At 45.3% G+C, this 16,121-nt stretch overlaps 1 protein-coding gene and 1 long non-coding RNA gene across 4 annotated transcripts in view; one reads left to right on the top strand and one right to left on the bottom strand.

Annotated features, from left to right (window-relative positions):
- The window catches only part of DENND1B (DENN domain containing 1B), a 505,088-nt gene that overhangs the window by 31,903 nt on the left and 457,064 nt on the right, over positions 1 to 16,121 (top strand). The window lies entirely within an intron of this gene.
- LOC115099854 overlaps positions 1 to 16,121 on the bottom strand; it is a 47,393-nt gene that overhangs the window by 20,662 nt on the left and 10,610 nt on the right. Inside the window, exon 2 of the long non-coding RNA XR_003858901.1 lies at positions 8,642 to 8,748. This is a non-coding gene — a long non-coding RNA (uncharacterized LOC115099854). The remainder of the gene's footprint in view (positions 1 to 8,641; positions 8,749 to 16,121) is intronic.

Here is a 16,121-nt window from a genome sequence, read left to right on the forward strand (position 1 = left end):
TGGAGTCTTTATCTCAAAAAGGATAGAGGCAGGATGGAGGCGGTCCAGAGAAGGGCTACCAAAATGGTGTGGGGTCTGTATCGGAAGACTTATGAGGAGAGGCTGACTGTTCTAAACATGTATACCCTGGAAGAGAGGAGATGTAGGGGAGATATGATACTGACCTTTAGATTTCTGAAAGATTTTAATAATGCACAAACTCTGAAACTTTTTCCATTGGAAAGGAAACTGTAAAACTAGGGGTCATGAAATGAAACTCCAGTGGGGAAACTCGAACCAACATTGGGAAATATTTCTTCATGGAAAGGTGGTGGATGCCTGGAATGCCCTTCCTGAAGAGGTGGCAAGGATAAAAACAGAAAATGAATTCAAAAGGGCATGGGATAAAAACTATGGATCCTTAAAGGCTTAGGGTTGGTAATGAAGAAAAGGGTTCAAGGGGTAACCTGCACAGAGTGAAAGTTACTACCCTTAACCAAGTAGGTTTCATGATTTTGATGTAATTGCAATATCGCTGTATGCTTCAGCAGCAGGGGTGAAGGAGGAATTGGATTTAAACAGCTAACAATGGGCCTTGACTTTAACTGTCTGGAGTACTGATACCCAGACAGTAGGGAAAAAGTGCAGGACTGCTTCTGCGGTCAAGTCCAAAAGCAAAGCATGTTCAAGCAGCATTGTCTGAATTATCAAGGCTGCTCTCCATGTAAAAATATTGCTAATAGTATTACTACCCTTAACATAAGGCTTGGGGGCAACCTGCACAGAGTGGCAGTTATTACCATAAGAAACTTGCTGGGCAGACTGGGTGGTCCATTTGGTCTTTTTCTGCCGTCATTACTAAATTACTATGTTAAACTTACACTTAAATTCCATGGAGAGCCAATGTAATGTATATAATGCTGGAGAAATATAGAACATAGAAAGATGTATACATGCCAAGATGTAGTATGCCTGCCAAGTGAGTACTGAATAATTAACAAGTCTCACAAAATAAGTGTATTGTATTGTAGAACTTAGGGAATTTCATCATGGACAACTAAAAAGTCAAGTAGCTTGAAATGCTAACCATGGATATATAGTACTAACCTATAGTGCTTTGCCTTCTCAAAAGAAGAAACATTTGAAAGTTAATTTCTCTTCTGATTTGGGACTTGCTTCTGAGTGTTACATTTGTGGTTCCATTTTCTCTCTATGCCCCTTTGAATTCTTTGACTGTTTTCGTCTTCACCACTTTCTCCAGAAGGGCATTTCAAGCATCTACCACCCTTTCCATGAAGAAATATTTTCTGACATTTATTTATTTATTTTATTTATTTATTATTTTTATATACCGACATTCATCTCAATTGAGATATCACACCGGTTTACATTCAGGTACTGTAGGTATTTCTCTATCCCCAGAGGGCTTACAATCTAAGTTTTTTGTACCTGAGGCAATGGAGGGTAAAGTGACTTGCCCAAGGTCACAAGGAGTGACAGCGGGACTTGAACCTTGGTCTCCTGGTTCATAGTCCAGTGCTCTAACCACTAGGCTATTCCTCCTCCTCCTATTCCTCCTGTTTTCCTCCTCCTGTTTTCAAGTTGTCCCCGCTGGATTTTCATTTCATGACTCCTAGTTCTATTTTTTTCTTTCCAACATAAAAGGTCCAAAGTTGTGCATCATTAAAACCTTGTAGGTATCTGAAGGTCTATATCATATCTCTCCTGCACCTCCTCTGTTCCAGAGTATACATATTCAGATCCTTCATCCTCTTCTCATGTCTTCTGATACCCCATTCCTTTTTGGTCACCTTTCTCTGGACCGTCTCTATCTTTTTTGAAATATGGGCTCCAGAACTGAATACAGTGTTCCATGTGAGGCTTTACGAAGGGCCTGTACAAGGACCTTATCTCCTTTTTCTTAGGTTATTCCTCTCTCTATGCAGCCCAGCATTTTTCTGGCTTTAGCTACCGCCTTTTCATATTGCTTCACCATCTTCAGATCACCAGACACTATCACCCCAAGATCCATCTCTTGGTTTCTGCACACCAGACTTTCACCCCATATCACATAAAGCTCTTTTGGATTACTGCAGCCCAGATGCATGACTCTGCACTTCTTGGCATTGAATACCAGTTGCCAAATATTCAACCACTCTTCAAGCTTTCTTAAATCACTTTTCATTCTCTCTTCTCCTTCAGGCATGTATTCTCTGTTGCAGATCTTAGTATCATCCGCAAACAGACAAATTTTACCTTCTGTCCCTTCTGCAATATCGCTCACAAAAGTACTGAACAGAATTGGTCCCAACACCGATCCATGTGGCACTCCACTTAATACAGTTCTGTCTTCAGCGTAGGTTCCATTTACCATTACTCGCTGATTCCCATCAGTCTACCAGTTTTTAATCCATGCGATCACCTTGGCGCTCACTCCCAAGTTTCTCATTTTATTCACTAGTCTTCTGTGCGGGACCTTATCAAAAGCTTTGCTGAAATCCAACTATATCACATCGAGCGCTCTTCCTTGGTCCAATTCTCTAGTCATCCAATCAAAATAATCAGATTTGTCTGACAGGATCTTCCACTGGTGAATCCATGCTGCCTAGGGTCCAGCAATCCTTCAGCAGAGTTTCCATTAATTTTACCACCATTGAGGTGAGGCTAACCAGCCTGTACTTACCGGCCTCCTCTCTGCTACCACTCTTGTGAAATGGGACCACCACTGCTCTTCTCCAATTCCATTAAATTGGCACCACTCCCGTTTCCAGGGATCTATTGAACAGGACCTTCAGCGGACCCGCCAGCACATCTCTGATCTCATTCCATATCCTGGGATATATCTCATTTGGCCCCATGGCCTTGTCCACTTTCATGTTGCTCAGTTCTTTCCATACATTCTCTTCTGTAAATGGAGTTTCGTCTCTCCCATCCTCATTTATGGTCTTGTCCAACAGCAATGGTCCGGCTCCAGGGTCTTCTTTAGTGCCATTTCTTTGTTTCTCTCCACACATTGCTCCGTGTCACATTTCAATTTCACTTATACCACTTCTGGTATCCCTTCTTTCCCTGATATATCTGAAAAATGTTTTGTTACCTCAACATAAGAACATAAGATATGCCATATTGGGTCAGACCAAGAGTCCATCAAGCCCAGTATCCTGTTTCCAACAGTGGGTAATCCAAGTCACAAGTACCTGGCAAGTACCCAAACATGAGATAAATCACAAACTACTATTGCTTATTAATTACCATAATAGCAGTTTATGGATATTTCCTCTAGGAACTTTTCCAAACCTTTTTTTAAACCCAGTTACACTAACTGCTGTAACCACATCCTCTGGCAATGAATTCCAGAGCTTAACTATGCACTGAGTGAAAAAGAATTTTCTTTGATTTGTTTTAAATGAGCTACTTGCTAAATTCATGGAGTGCTGCCTGGTCCTTCTATTATCTGAGAGAGTAAATAACTGATTTACATTAAATTGTTTAAGTCCATTCATGATTTTGTAGACTTCTGTTATATCCCCCCTCAGTCGTCTCTTCTCCAAACTGAACAGCCCTAACTTCTTTAACCTTTCCTCATAGGGCAGCCATTTCATGCCCCTTATCTTTTTGGTCACCCTTCTCTGCACTTTCTCCAGTGCAGCTATATCCTTTTTGAGATGTGATGACCAGAACTGCACACAGTATTCATGGTGCAGTCTCACCATGCAGTGATACAGAAACATTATGACATCCTCTGTTTTATTTGCCATTCCCTTCCTAATAATTCCTAAAATTCTGTTTGCTTTTTTGTTCACCACAGCACACTGAGCCGACAATTTCAATGTATTATTCACTGTGATGCCTAGTTCTCTTTCCTGGGTGGAAACTCCTAAGATAGAACCTAACATTGTGTAACTACAGCAAGGGTTATTTTCCCTATATGCATCACTTTGCATTTGTCCACATTAAATTTAATCTTCCATTTGGATGCCCAATCTTCCAGTCTCACAAGGTCCTCCTGCAATTCATTACAATCTGCTTGAGATTTAACTACTCTTCATAATTTTGTGTCATCCTCAAATTTGGTCATCTCACTCGTCGTACCTCTTTCCAGATCATTTATAAATATATTAAAAAGCACAGTCCAAATACAGATCCTTGAGGCACCCACAGTTCACCTTTTTCTACTGTGAAAACTGACCATTTAATCCTATTCTCTGTTTCCTGTCTTTTAACCAGTTTGCAATCAACAAAAGGACATCACTTCCTATCCCATGACTTTTTAGTATTCTTAGAAGCCTTTTATGTGGGTCTTTGTTGAACGTCTTCTGAAAATCCGAATACACCACATCTACCGGTTCACCTTTGTCCATATGTTTATTCACCCCTTCAAAAAAATGTAGAAGATTTGAGACAAGATTTCCCTTAGGTAAATCCATTCTGGCTGGGTCCTCTCAAACCATGGTCTATCTAAATGTTTTGTGATTTTATTCTTTATAACAGTCTCCACGATTTTCCCCGGCACTGAAGTCAGGCTCACAGGTCTATAGTTTCCCGGATCACCCCTTGATCCCTTTTTAAATATAGGGGTTACATTGGCCATCTTCCAAGCTTCAGGTACATCGGATGATTTTAATGATAGGTTACAAATTAATTGAAATAGGTCTGAAATTTCATTTTTTAGTTCTTTCAGAACCCTGGGGTGTATACCATCTGGTCCAGGTGACTTACTACCTCTTTAGCAAACCTTTCTTGTGCTTGACCTTTTTGCTTTCCTTATTGCTTTCTTTGTCTCCCTCAGTTTTAACAGATATTCTCCCCTGTGCTCCTTCTTTTTGGGATCCTTTCTACTTCTTGAACACTGTTCTTTTTGCCTTTTATTTTTTCAGCCACCTCCTTAGAGAACCAGATTGGTTTCTTTTTCCTCTTACTCTTGTTTACTTTTCTAACATTTGTTGCCTTTGTAACAGATCCTTTTAATTTGTCCCACTGTTTTTCCACCTCACCCATTTTCTCCCAGCCTTCCAGTTCTTCCTCCAGGTACATCCCCATTTTGACAGTCTATATTTGGGAAATTCAAAACTCTGATATTTGTATCCTATTCGCGATATTTGTATCCTATTTGCAATATTTGATGATCACTGGTGCTTAAGTGCATGTCTAACTGAGGCTGCTGTGTGTGTGTGAAATAAATACTAATGCAATTTTCTTTGCGCCCAGTTATGCCATGAACTGTAACTCTGTTTTTAATTTTACTGCTACAGAACTTCAAATCAAGTCCTTTGCCATCTTCCTTAAACCCAGTATTTGTTTATTTTAGTCATATAATACATTTATAATGGTCTTAGAATAAGGCCTTTCATATGGCAGATGCTAGGAGTTGACTAGTGTATTCTGAAACTACTGGTGGTTCTTTGTGTTTTTCCATCTTATAGACCGGGACCTTGTAGGAAATCCAGAACACTAGGAAGCAAACTACCCAGAAAAAAAGAAGATAAATTTTGGTTGTTTAAGTCAAAATGCTGCTTGAATATTCTGCAGTAATTTTTCCAAATTATTCAGAATTCAATTTTGAGGGGATTTAAGACTACTCTATTCTTCCTTTTTCATGTAGCTATGTGGGATACTTATTACTGAAGTAACAGATTGCAGCACATATATTTTTTTCTCTCTTGTTTCCATTTGTTGTCTTTGTACCAGGTCAGAAGCAGAATGAAGATTTTTATTCAGAAGCAGCTGCAGTGATGCAGTTAACTATCTATAAATAGGAGGATCATGGAATAGTGTACTTCTCCAATAATAACAATGATACTGATATATATATATATATATATATATATATATATATATATATATATAAACTTGGTTTTGTCCTCACCCTCTTCTTTACTAAATTCAAGGCAGGGGAGTGTGGTCTACCTTGCCGCCAGTAACATGGTGGCAGTGTGGGAATTGTGGGGCTACTTAGTGCCGTCTCCCCTGCCCATTTCTGCTTTTATTTAAGGGTTCAGTCTGGCCCCCGCTCTTACTGGGGATTCTTTTGGTTATGGTCCTGGGTGTCATGGGAACTAGGGTAGGCAGGAATTTTGAGGAAAGTGTTTGGCTCTTTTGAAAAGGCTGTGGGGGGGGGGGGGGGAGGGTTGAGGGTTTTACCTGCGTGAGCAACGCGGTGTTGTCAACCTCACTTATTTCCCATGAGTTTAGGCTTATTTTTATAACTAATTTATAGCTTATTTTTATAACTATTTGCTTTTTTTTTTTGCATTGAGGGTTGCTTATAATTGGGCTTTTTTTTTTCTCTCTCAAAATTGCATTTTTTGGGGCTTGATGAGGTTGACTTGTGCCCTGCTATTCAAGTGATTGGCTGCTGCTGCCGATGAGGCCTGTCCATAGCAGTGGTGTAGTTACTGGTGCACCTGGGTGGGCCATGGCCCACCTACTTTTCATTCAGGCCTATAACAAGCAGTCTCAGGGCCTTCATGGAGCAAGCAGTGCAGATATGAAGAGGACTCGTATGGCCACAAGAAAAGCTAGGAAAGCACTGAAAGACCCATCTCTTCTGAATTTTAAAACAAAGGAAATGAGGTGACATAGAGACGTGTAAACTTGTCACAATGGACTGGCTTCCTTTAGTTACAAGTGCAGGTAGTCAGCTAAGACCTAGATTCATCATTTTGCTATAAATATAGCGAAAATAGCGACCTCGATTTAAAAAAAAAAAAAAAGGGCGTGGTTAGGCTAATTTTCCTGATACCACATCTGCATTTACTGCACCACATATTTTCACATTGCACACAGAGTAATCTACCACAGCCGTGTTACCAGTTGAAAAAGATTTTATCACGAATGGCAGTTCGGGCTGCTGGAGAGAGAGAGAGAGTGTGCATCTCTGTAGAGGCTTACAAAAAACGTAACTATTTATATCCTCATTGTAAAAGGGGGCAATAGTAACTCGGGGTGAGGTTTGTGGGGTGGGTGGATTTTGGGGGGCAGTTTTACATGCATAGTCGTATGTACGAACAGCACAATTACCCCGTCGGTGAAGATTTAATGTGATTTGGAGGGATAAAAGTTAAGACGAGTAGATTTTTTTTTTTGTAATTGTATGTTTATTGACAGGAAAACCAATACACACTTCGTAAAAAACAACAAGCAATGCAGTCTAATACAGAGACAAACTAACCCATTGTATATAAAACCATCAACCAACACTGCGATGAACTTATAGTCTGAATCACGAATATCTTGCATATCCCCCATTGGTTTCCACCATTTTTCTCCCCTCCCCCATATACCCAAAAATAATAACATAAACAGAGTATAATAAAGTATAACGAATGAATAATCTTTAAACCAAAGTGAAAAACAATAATAATAAAGGCCCTGCCCCCCGCCTCCCCTATCCCTCCCCCTCTCCCCGCCCCGCTATCATGTGCTCGTGGAGCAGTGTGAGGCAGAATCAGACCACTGCGTATATAAGTGCCATACTTTACCCAACTTAGCCAAGTTGTCTCTTCGAATAGCCGTCAAATATTCCATATAATAAATCCATTTCAATCTCCGCAACATGTCGGACAGAGTGGGTGCACTAGAATCCTTCCATCTCAGAGCAATTTCCCCTCTCACCGCATGCGCCACCGCCCGGAGCAATTGGCTATGCGCGTGCTGGTCTTGGGATACAGGAATATGTAACAATACTTCTTTCGGGTGTAAAGAGACTGGCAAGCCCACCAAACCCCCAAACCATTGTTCCACTGGTTCCCATAAAGACCTTATCACCGGGCAGGACCACCACATGTGATAAAAGTCTCTCTCTAAGCCACAGTTCCTCCAGCACAAGGAATCCTTACGGAGCCCCAGCTTGTGCAGCTTGTAGGGAGTTATATACCAACGAAATAACATCTTATAACCGTTTTCCACCATAGAAGCCGCCGTGGAGGACCGCCCCACTGCGGAAAAGCATGTTTCCCACTCATCGTCCGACAGTGCTCCCCCCAAGTCTTTTTCCCAAGCTTTTATATGACACGGCTTGCTCATGAGCGCTCCATTTAATAAGGAATACAACTTAGAGATCACTCCCTTAGTCAGATGTGCATGTGTACAATAGCCCTCCAATAGCGTAAGACGAGTAGATTTGTACCATTTCTAGGTAGAGAGAACATGGTACAAATCTATTCTTCTTTCACCTTTCATCACTCCAAATCAGATTAAATCTTCACTGATGGTAACTATGCTGTTTTTACATATGATTGTGCATGTAAAACTGCCCCCCAAAACCCAACCACCACAAAAACCGCACCCCGAGTTCATAATGCCCTCTCTTACAGTAATATAAAGAGTTCAATTGTAAGTGACCCTCCAGAGAAGCGCTCTCTCTCTCCCCCCTTCCCTCCCGAACCAACATTTGCGATTTAAAAAAAAAAAAATTTCAGCCGCTAACGCAGGCATAACGCACACAAGCAAGGTGTAGTTATTTCTGGTGTTAAAACCTGTGTTGCTGTGCATTACTTTATCGCCCGCTATGTTAACCAAACCTCATTTCTGTTTACTCCTCCCACTCAAATACAAATTTTAAACTTGCATACGCATTTCACACATATCATGCGCGTTACAGCGTTATCACGGGCAATAGGGCCCTAACGCATTTTGATAAATGACCCTGTAAATTAGTTACCTTGGCTCCTCCATGTGGCTGCCGGAGTTCTTTCACTGCTGCTACTGCCAAACCTTAGAATGATTCACAACCATTGCTTCGTGCACGCTTGCCCCGTCTCACTTAGCCTGGGGATAAAACAAAGACTGGAATGACTCAAAGGAGGAGGCTCAGGAGGGGCAGGAGGAGGAGGTGCTGTGCGCAATGTGGGCCGGATTTTAAATGCCCTGCACGCGTAAATCCGGCCGGATTTACACGCGCAGGGCCCTCGCGCGCCTATTTTGCATAGGCCGCCAGCGTGCGCAAGTCCCGGAGCTTCGTAAAAGGGGCGGGGAGGGGGCGTGTCCGGACATGTCCTGGGTCAGGGGGCGGTTCGGGGCGGGGACCGGGGGGGTGTTGTGCTGGCCTGGGGGCGTGGTTGAGGCCTCCGGACCAGCCCCCGGGTTGGGTGATGGCGCGCCAGCAGCCCGCTGGCGCGCGCAGATTTATGTCTGCTTTCAGCAGGCGTAAATCTGCCAACAAAAGGTAGAGGGGTTTAGATAGGGCCGGGGGGTGGGTTAGGTAGGGGAAGGGAGGGGAAGGTGCGGGGGGGGGGGGGGGAGGAGCGGCCTCGGAGGGAACAGGCAATGCGCGCCGGGCTCGGCGCACACAGGTTGCACAAATGTGCACCCCCATGCATGCGCGCGCCGATCCCGGATTTTATAAGATGCTCGCGGCTACGCGCGTATCTTATAAAATCCAGCGTACTTTTGTTCACGCCTGGTGAGCGAACAAAAGTACGCACTCGCGCAAAATTATAAAATCTACCCCTGTATGAGTAGGACAAAGCTGCCTATTAATTATTACACTCTGGGGTTCATGCTGTAGCTAGGAAGAAGGGGAATGCATGATAACACAGAGCTTCTACCTATTTAAGAGCCACCTCTGGTGTCTCCTGCTGGTGTGTGGTGCTGAGAGCAGTGCCCAGGTGCTGGCCTGGATCTGAGCATCTGGCAGTGGTGACTTTTCCGAGGCACACCTGTTCAAGTCTGAAGGCACACTGGTTGGGAAACACTGTTCTGTGATTTCCTACATTGTGGCATGTCAGTGGCAGCCATCTTGGAAATGGTGACCCACATTGCCTCCTTGATTGACTTATGGATCTCCTCTGTTAATTTACCAGTTCAAGTTTATTTTATTTACTTTGGTTCATATTTGCACTTTAAATAATAACATAGAGACTTAATAAGTGCGTTCTGCCGTCAGTCCCTACCCCCCCCCCCCCAAGAATACACATACACATTATATGGTATGAAATAGGCCGCAGTTTATTAACTACATATAACCCGAGCCCTCACAACTGCCAATTTTAACCTTAACCTAATTGACCCAATTTCTCCTCCCCCCTCCCCTTCTCCTCCACCACCTTGTACCCCAGTGATGAAGATCGGCCCCTCCCCACTCTGCCTCCAACCAGCGAGAGCAAGCTCTAGCCGGGAACTTTAGCCCCTCCTTTCGCCAGCCATCCCGTGTAGCAGCCCCCCGCTACACGAGGCACTCCACCCCCCCCCCCCCAACCAACAACCCCACAGCATTCCAATACAACAATGGGCTTGGGTTAACCGCCACTAACAAGCCGACCTATGTCAACTTGTTCCTCCACTGCAGCCCTCTACCATTTCGCTATTTCCATCTCCAACCCTTCTTGCAGTGAGTTATTAAATAAGTCCATTCCCACTTCGGATAGATGGACTCTATCCCCGCTGAACAACCCAGCCTCCCCTGCCCACGACCACTGATGCCTAACCCAAAATACCCCTTCCCATCCCATCCACCTCCCCATCTGCCTGTTCAATTTCTTAACCCCGGACTGCCAAATTTGTTTCATCCCTGTTTTTGAGATGGACTATAACGTCCGACCACTCTAACTTCACTTGAGGCCATCTAATCATTATTTGGGATAGGTCTTTTTTTGATACAGGTGAGCAATTCCCTACATGATTTGACACCAATGTCGTTGCCCCCTAGGTAGATAAGTAAGATATTCGGAGGACCCCACATATCTATTCTGTCTTGCACAAAGGGTAGGAGTTCATCCCAACCCATACCCCATTTACTGAACCATGACAATCGCCAACCCAACCGCTCTAGATCTAGGAATTCCCCATATGGGTGCTTCAGCGCTTTTCTCTGCGCCCGATGGATATACGAATGGCCCACGATCCAGGCACATCCTGACGTATGTACCAACCCCAACCGCTCTGAAACACAAAAACAAATGTTAGAATCTGTCCAGCTGCCCCCTTCCTTCTCCCTCCCGCCTCCTACGTTCCCCTCTTAGTAGCGAAAGTAGTACCGGAATGCATTGGACAACCACCTGCCCATACGTTTTATCCCCTCCTCAGGCATGACCGCCTCAGCCGCCGAAGTTGCCGCCCCCAATGCAAAATGAGTGAGAACTATAACTGCACCCATTCTTCCCTATGACCGTAATAGCCAAATTTAGAACTTTGCTAAACTGGAATCTAGTCAATGGTGTACCATCCTTGTGCACCAGAAAAGGGCCGACAACTGGAGGACGTACTTGTAGATAATCTTGGGTTCTTCTCACTGAGCATGCTAAAGCACATCGGTCTGGGATGAGCTTGTTAAAGGTGTCTTTGCCCTTCTGGTCTGTCTTGGATCTCCGAATAAATAACGTCGCCAACCTTTCGTGGACTTGAACACACTGCATGGTTATCCCTCGATCTGTGGCATTGCGTCTCGAAGTAGCCACTAACTCGCTGATTCTGAGTGCCCCAAAGAAAGCCCACGAAAGCGCCACCTTGAATGGGGACCAGCAAATGCCCAACAGTGTAGCCGACAAGTCAATCACATCCTCATACCGTATTGGCTGTCTTTGCCAACCTGCTAGCACCTTCCTCAACCAAGGGGGTGCCCCATCCATACAATTTCTGGAAAAAGGAAACCCCTGCCAAATGCGAATGGACTGTCGCTAATGAGCAGCCAGCATCTTTCGCTGCTGTGATATAACGTTTCAATAAACCCTCTGGGACTGGCCCATCACTCCATCCTCTAGGTTGTAAATAACCGCTAACTGCCATATGACCTTTGCTGTATGCCATCCATGTGGCAGGCACCACAGAACGCTGGATCAGCGCCCACTCCTCCGCAGCCCCTCTTTCTGTGTCCGCTCCCGAACTCGTGGCACCATGCATCATACTGCTGGAACCGGCCCGCATAGAACCTTCCAGTAAATGAAACATATAGTCAGCATCAACCGGGGAATCGAGCCTAAATGATCCAAAACTTAACTTGACAACAACTGGCAACATAGGCTGGGAACCCTACTCTCGTACGCTGTGGACTCCTGAGTATGTCCCACCCACCCCTCCCCTGCGAAAGTCCTTAATGTTGGGGACCTCAAGCTTTCACCCCAGTCTTGGTGACTGTTGCCAGCTTTTGAAGGCATTTGGTTGCAGGGTGGGCTCCGTTACATGAGGAACAAGCATGCCTGAACTTACATTCTGGAAATAAACAAGTGGCTCTATTAAACCTCCAGCATATGTCTGAAATCCCGGCGTCACCGCGCTGCTCTGACCCGCTTTTACCACTGAAACCGGGCCCCCGTGATGAACTAACCAACCCGCTGGACAGGCCTATGCCCGCCCCTCCTCCTTCCGTACCACCCGTCCCTGCTTTGTCTGCTCCTATGCTTTTGTTGGTCATTTGCGTGAGCCATAGGTTGATATCCTGTGTACCCCACTTGTTTCCTTCCATCTTGTTCCGGAATTTTTCATCATAATTAAGCCAGGCCCATCCCCCATAGTCTTTGAAAGCGCCCAATATACTATCCCCGTAAGCCAGAAGCACTCTGTAAAGCCCCGGCTGGTAGTGCCCCTCTACGCTGGCTAGCCGTAGAAAACCCCTGGTCCAATTGAGGATGTTTTTGGATACTTTGGGTGTAGATTCATTCTCTCTCCTCTTTTTCTTGCTCTTCTTGCGTCCTTTTTTGCTTCCTCTGCGACCGTCTAGGAGCTGGAATATATTCACATATTTCCGCTTCTGAATACGCATGCGCAACTTTTTGGGAACCCCTTCCCATAATTCCGACAAGAATGCCAATGCTGGGTGCCCTATGTCCATCCTAGGACCTTGGCTGGAGTGGCCGTCCAGCCTCTCTGATGAACTGAATTCAGTAGAACTTGTACTAGACGAGCTGCTGTCTGTGCTGGAAGTATTGTGAGACCGTCCCTTTTTATTTGGCCTTTTCTTATGAACTCCTTTGAGGCTTGCATTGCCTTCTTTACCTGGTGTGACTCTATGCAAGATATCCGACATGACTGCGCCCGCTCTTGAATCTGGCTCCCCCACGTGCTGACTCTCCCCTCATGTGGCATGTCCTGGCATGTGGTCCCTCCAGGATTCCCTTGAAGCAGTACCTGGGTAATCCTCTTCCGGGTAACCTGAAAAAGGAGAAGAACTAGTCGTAAAACCCATCCTGGATTCAAAATAAACCCTGCCGCTCGTATCCCTTTGCACAGTATCCCCTTCGAGTGCATCCTGGGGCAGGAACAAGCCCTCCTCGTATCCTTCCCTCCCCTGTGCTCTTTCTGCCATGGGGCACCGGGGCTCACTGACCCCGGCGGTTGGCCTGCATGTGCTGCTTCCGGGACTTGCTCTTACCCCCAAGCCGCACAAATTATCTGTGGAGTATGGGTCATTTCCCCTCCCTGTAATGCCCTGACCCTGATGCCACTGGTCTCCCACCCGCACTCACCGCCTGCCATTGTCCAGTCGCCCCCGAACGACTCTCTCGGCCTTGCCGCCCGACCTGATGCCCCAGGGCATCCCCTGCTCCTTCCTCGCAGTTGCATTCTTCCTTTGCCTCTCTCCTCGTCCACCGCCTTCCTTCCGTTCCGGCCGACGCTCGCTGACGCCGTTCTGCGCTCCGCTGGGCCCTTGCCTCGCAGCGCCTCTCTCGAGCCTCTGACTCGTGGTCTTCTATCCCCTGGCATGCTGATCGCCTCCTCCGTCTGTGACGCAACGCTCACTCTCTGTACCACGCGATCGGCCTCGGGCTGGCTCACCATTGGGGGAGGCACGTCCTGCGGTCTGTCGGGTCCTGGCTGCTGAACAGGGTAGGTGGGGCTCTCCCAAATGGATGGGGAAGGGGCGGTCGAGGCCCCGACGGGGCTAGCTGGCTGGGGGAGGTCGCAACCGCGGCTGCCTGAGGCCCGATTTCCGGGCCGCTTTCACCCAAGTTGGCCTACCGGGGGGGGGGGGGGCAATCGGGGGGAGTGCTGGCTGAAGCCACCGGGGCTGGCCTGGTGAAGCAGGCCAGCCACTGAGGTGCATCTGCCTCTTTTGATTATGTGGACTTGGCTCCGCTCCGATCTATCCCCTCCATCTCGGCTTCTCCGCATTGTAGCAGATGCTGTTCTGCCTGCTCTATACACTATCCCAGGGGTGGGACCCTGGTGGGCTCACCGCAAAAGATGAGCCCACCTTTTCCTTCCTGGCCTGAAGAATGTGACTGGCGCCTTAGCCTAAGTCACTGCCTCCCTTCCTGTCCAAGCTCTGCTTTTGAAATTGTGCCTGGAACCGCTGATTCTCCCCGTCTGCCCTCCCCCTTTCTTTCCCGCCTTTACTTGTCCCACCTTCCCCTTGTTGGCCCTGACATTGTCGCCTCCTTAATCTCATGTTATAGTCGCGGTGCTGTACAAGCCAGCACCGCTACTCTTGTATTCTAGGACAGAGCTATGAAAAGAATATAATGAAGATAGTGTGAGCAGAAGTCCATTTTCACAGGATTTAAATCTGCTCCTTTGAAAATTGAGTAGGGCTGAGCGTCTAAATTTTTCTCGCCTTCCTTTTAGTTATTTCTCTAGTTTTTAGTCACTGCTATCCCAACCCCCCTTCCCTGTTTTATGTAATTTCTACCTTCAGTTTGGATGTAAACCGATATGTTGTACCCACTAATATCTGTATAGAAAAGCTTCTAAATAAATAAATAAATTTAGGTGCCTAAAAAGAGGGTGGCTAGTCAACTAACTTTGCATCTAAATCTAGCTGAATGAATTGCAGACCTAAATTTATGTGCTCATAACTTATGTGTCTAAATGAAGCACTGAGCAATTTTTTTTTTTTTTAAATTGACCCCTAAGTCATCACAACAATACACAAAAGAAGGAATTATGAATGCATGTCATCTAACCGCCTCCTGCCAATTCACAAGAAAACACAAAAAACATCAGCTGTTTAGGTTAACAATGCAGCGTGAATGCAAATGAGTTGTCTTGAACTGGTTACAAAAGAGGCTCATGTCATGTTTGCACAAATATAACTAGTTCACTGTACACTATGATCACACCAGACAAGAACAGGATGCACAATTTTTTTATTTTTTGCATGCAACCAGACATGACACTGTTCAGTACAGGAGAAACCGCATAATTATCCTGTTCCTGTGCAATTTACAACCTGCTGCACAATCAACAAACCCTGAAGTTCCCCTACCTCCTAATTCAGTCACCTGACAAAAGCTACAGGGTACCTGTTTTAAGTCTTCGTTCGCTGCTTCCTGCTGCAGTCTCTCCCCCCTCACAAGCAGCCTGCGGGGGGAGTAAAAGGAAAGGGGGGGGGGGAACTGAGGCTAGAACAGACAGAGCAAAGGAGAAAAGAAGCCCCTCTGCTCCTTTGAGTCCCTCACCTCCTATTTGTTCCCCTTCCTCCCCATCTTCTTGACTTCCTCATGCATATTTATTTATTTATTTTATTTATTATTTTCTTATACCGACTTTCATGACAAGAATCACATCAACCCGGTTTACATTTAACAATGTGAATAATAATCAATAATCAAAGTTCAAACATCTTAAACAATAGTAAGGATGTGAAAAAGTTACAATGAAACAGGGAGAAATAACTTGGATTTAGAAAGGGGAGGGACAACTGAACAGTAGAATATTTACAGTGCAGCCAATTGCGTCAGTAATATAGTTGAGATATTACTTCAGTAATATAGTAAGCGAATATTTACAGTGCAGTCATTTGCGTCAGTAATATAGTTGAGATATAGTAAGAGAATATTTACAGTGCAGCCAATTGCGTCAGTAATATAGTTGTGTAGCAAACTGAATCAGTGAGGTACAGTTGTGTGGCATAATAAAAGGTGCTGGGTATGAGTGTGTGAGCGGAGCTGGGTATGAGTGTGTGGTACTATGTATGAGTAAGAGATTGGTGTTGGGTATGAGTGGGTGGTGGGTGGTGGGTATGAGTGGGAGAAGTGTATGAGTGGGTGAGTGGGTGTGAGTGGGTATGAGTGGGTGGTGGGTGAGAGTGGGTGGAGAGTGGGTGGTGCTGGGTATGAGTGAGAGGTTAGTGGTTTCTAATTTCAGTCCAATTTTTTCTAATTCAGTCCAATGTTTCTAATTTCAGTCCAATTTTTGAATAGGTGTTGTACTGCTGAGTGGAGGAATCAGTCCAGGGCTGGGAATGCTTTTTTAAAAAGCCAAGTTTT

The sequence above is a fragment of the Rhinatrema bivittatum genome, chromosome 10, assembly GCF_901001135.1.
Source record: "Rhinatrema bivittatum chromosome 10, aRhiBiv1.1, whole genome shotgun sequence".
NCBI lineage: Eukaryota > Metazoa > Chordata > Amphibia > Gymnophiona > Rhinatrematidae > Rhinatrema > Rhinatrema bivittatum.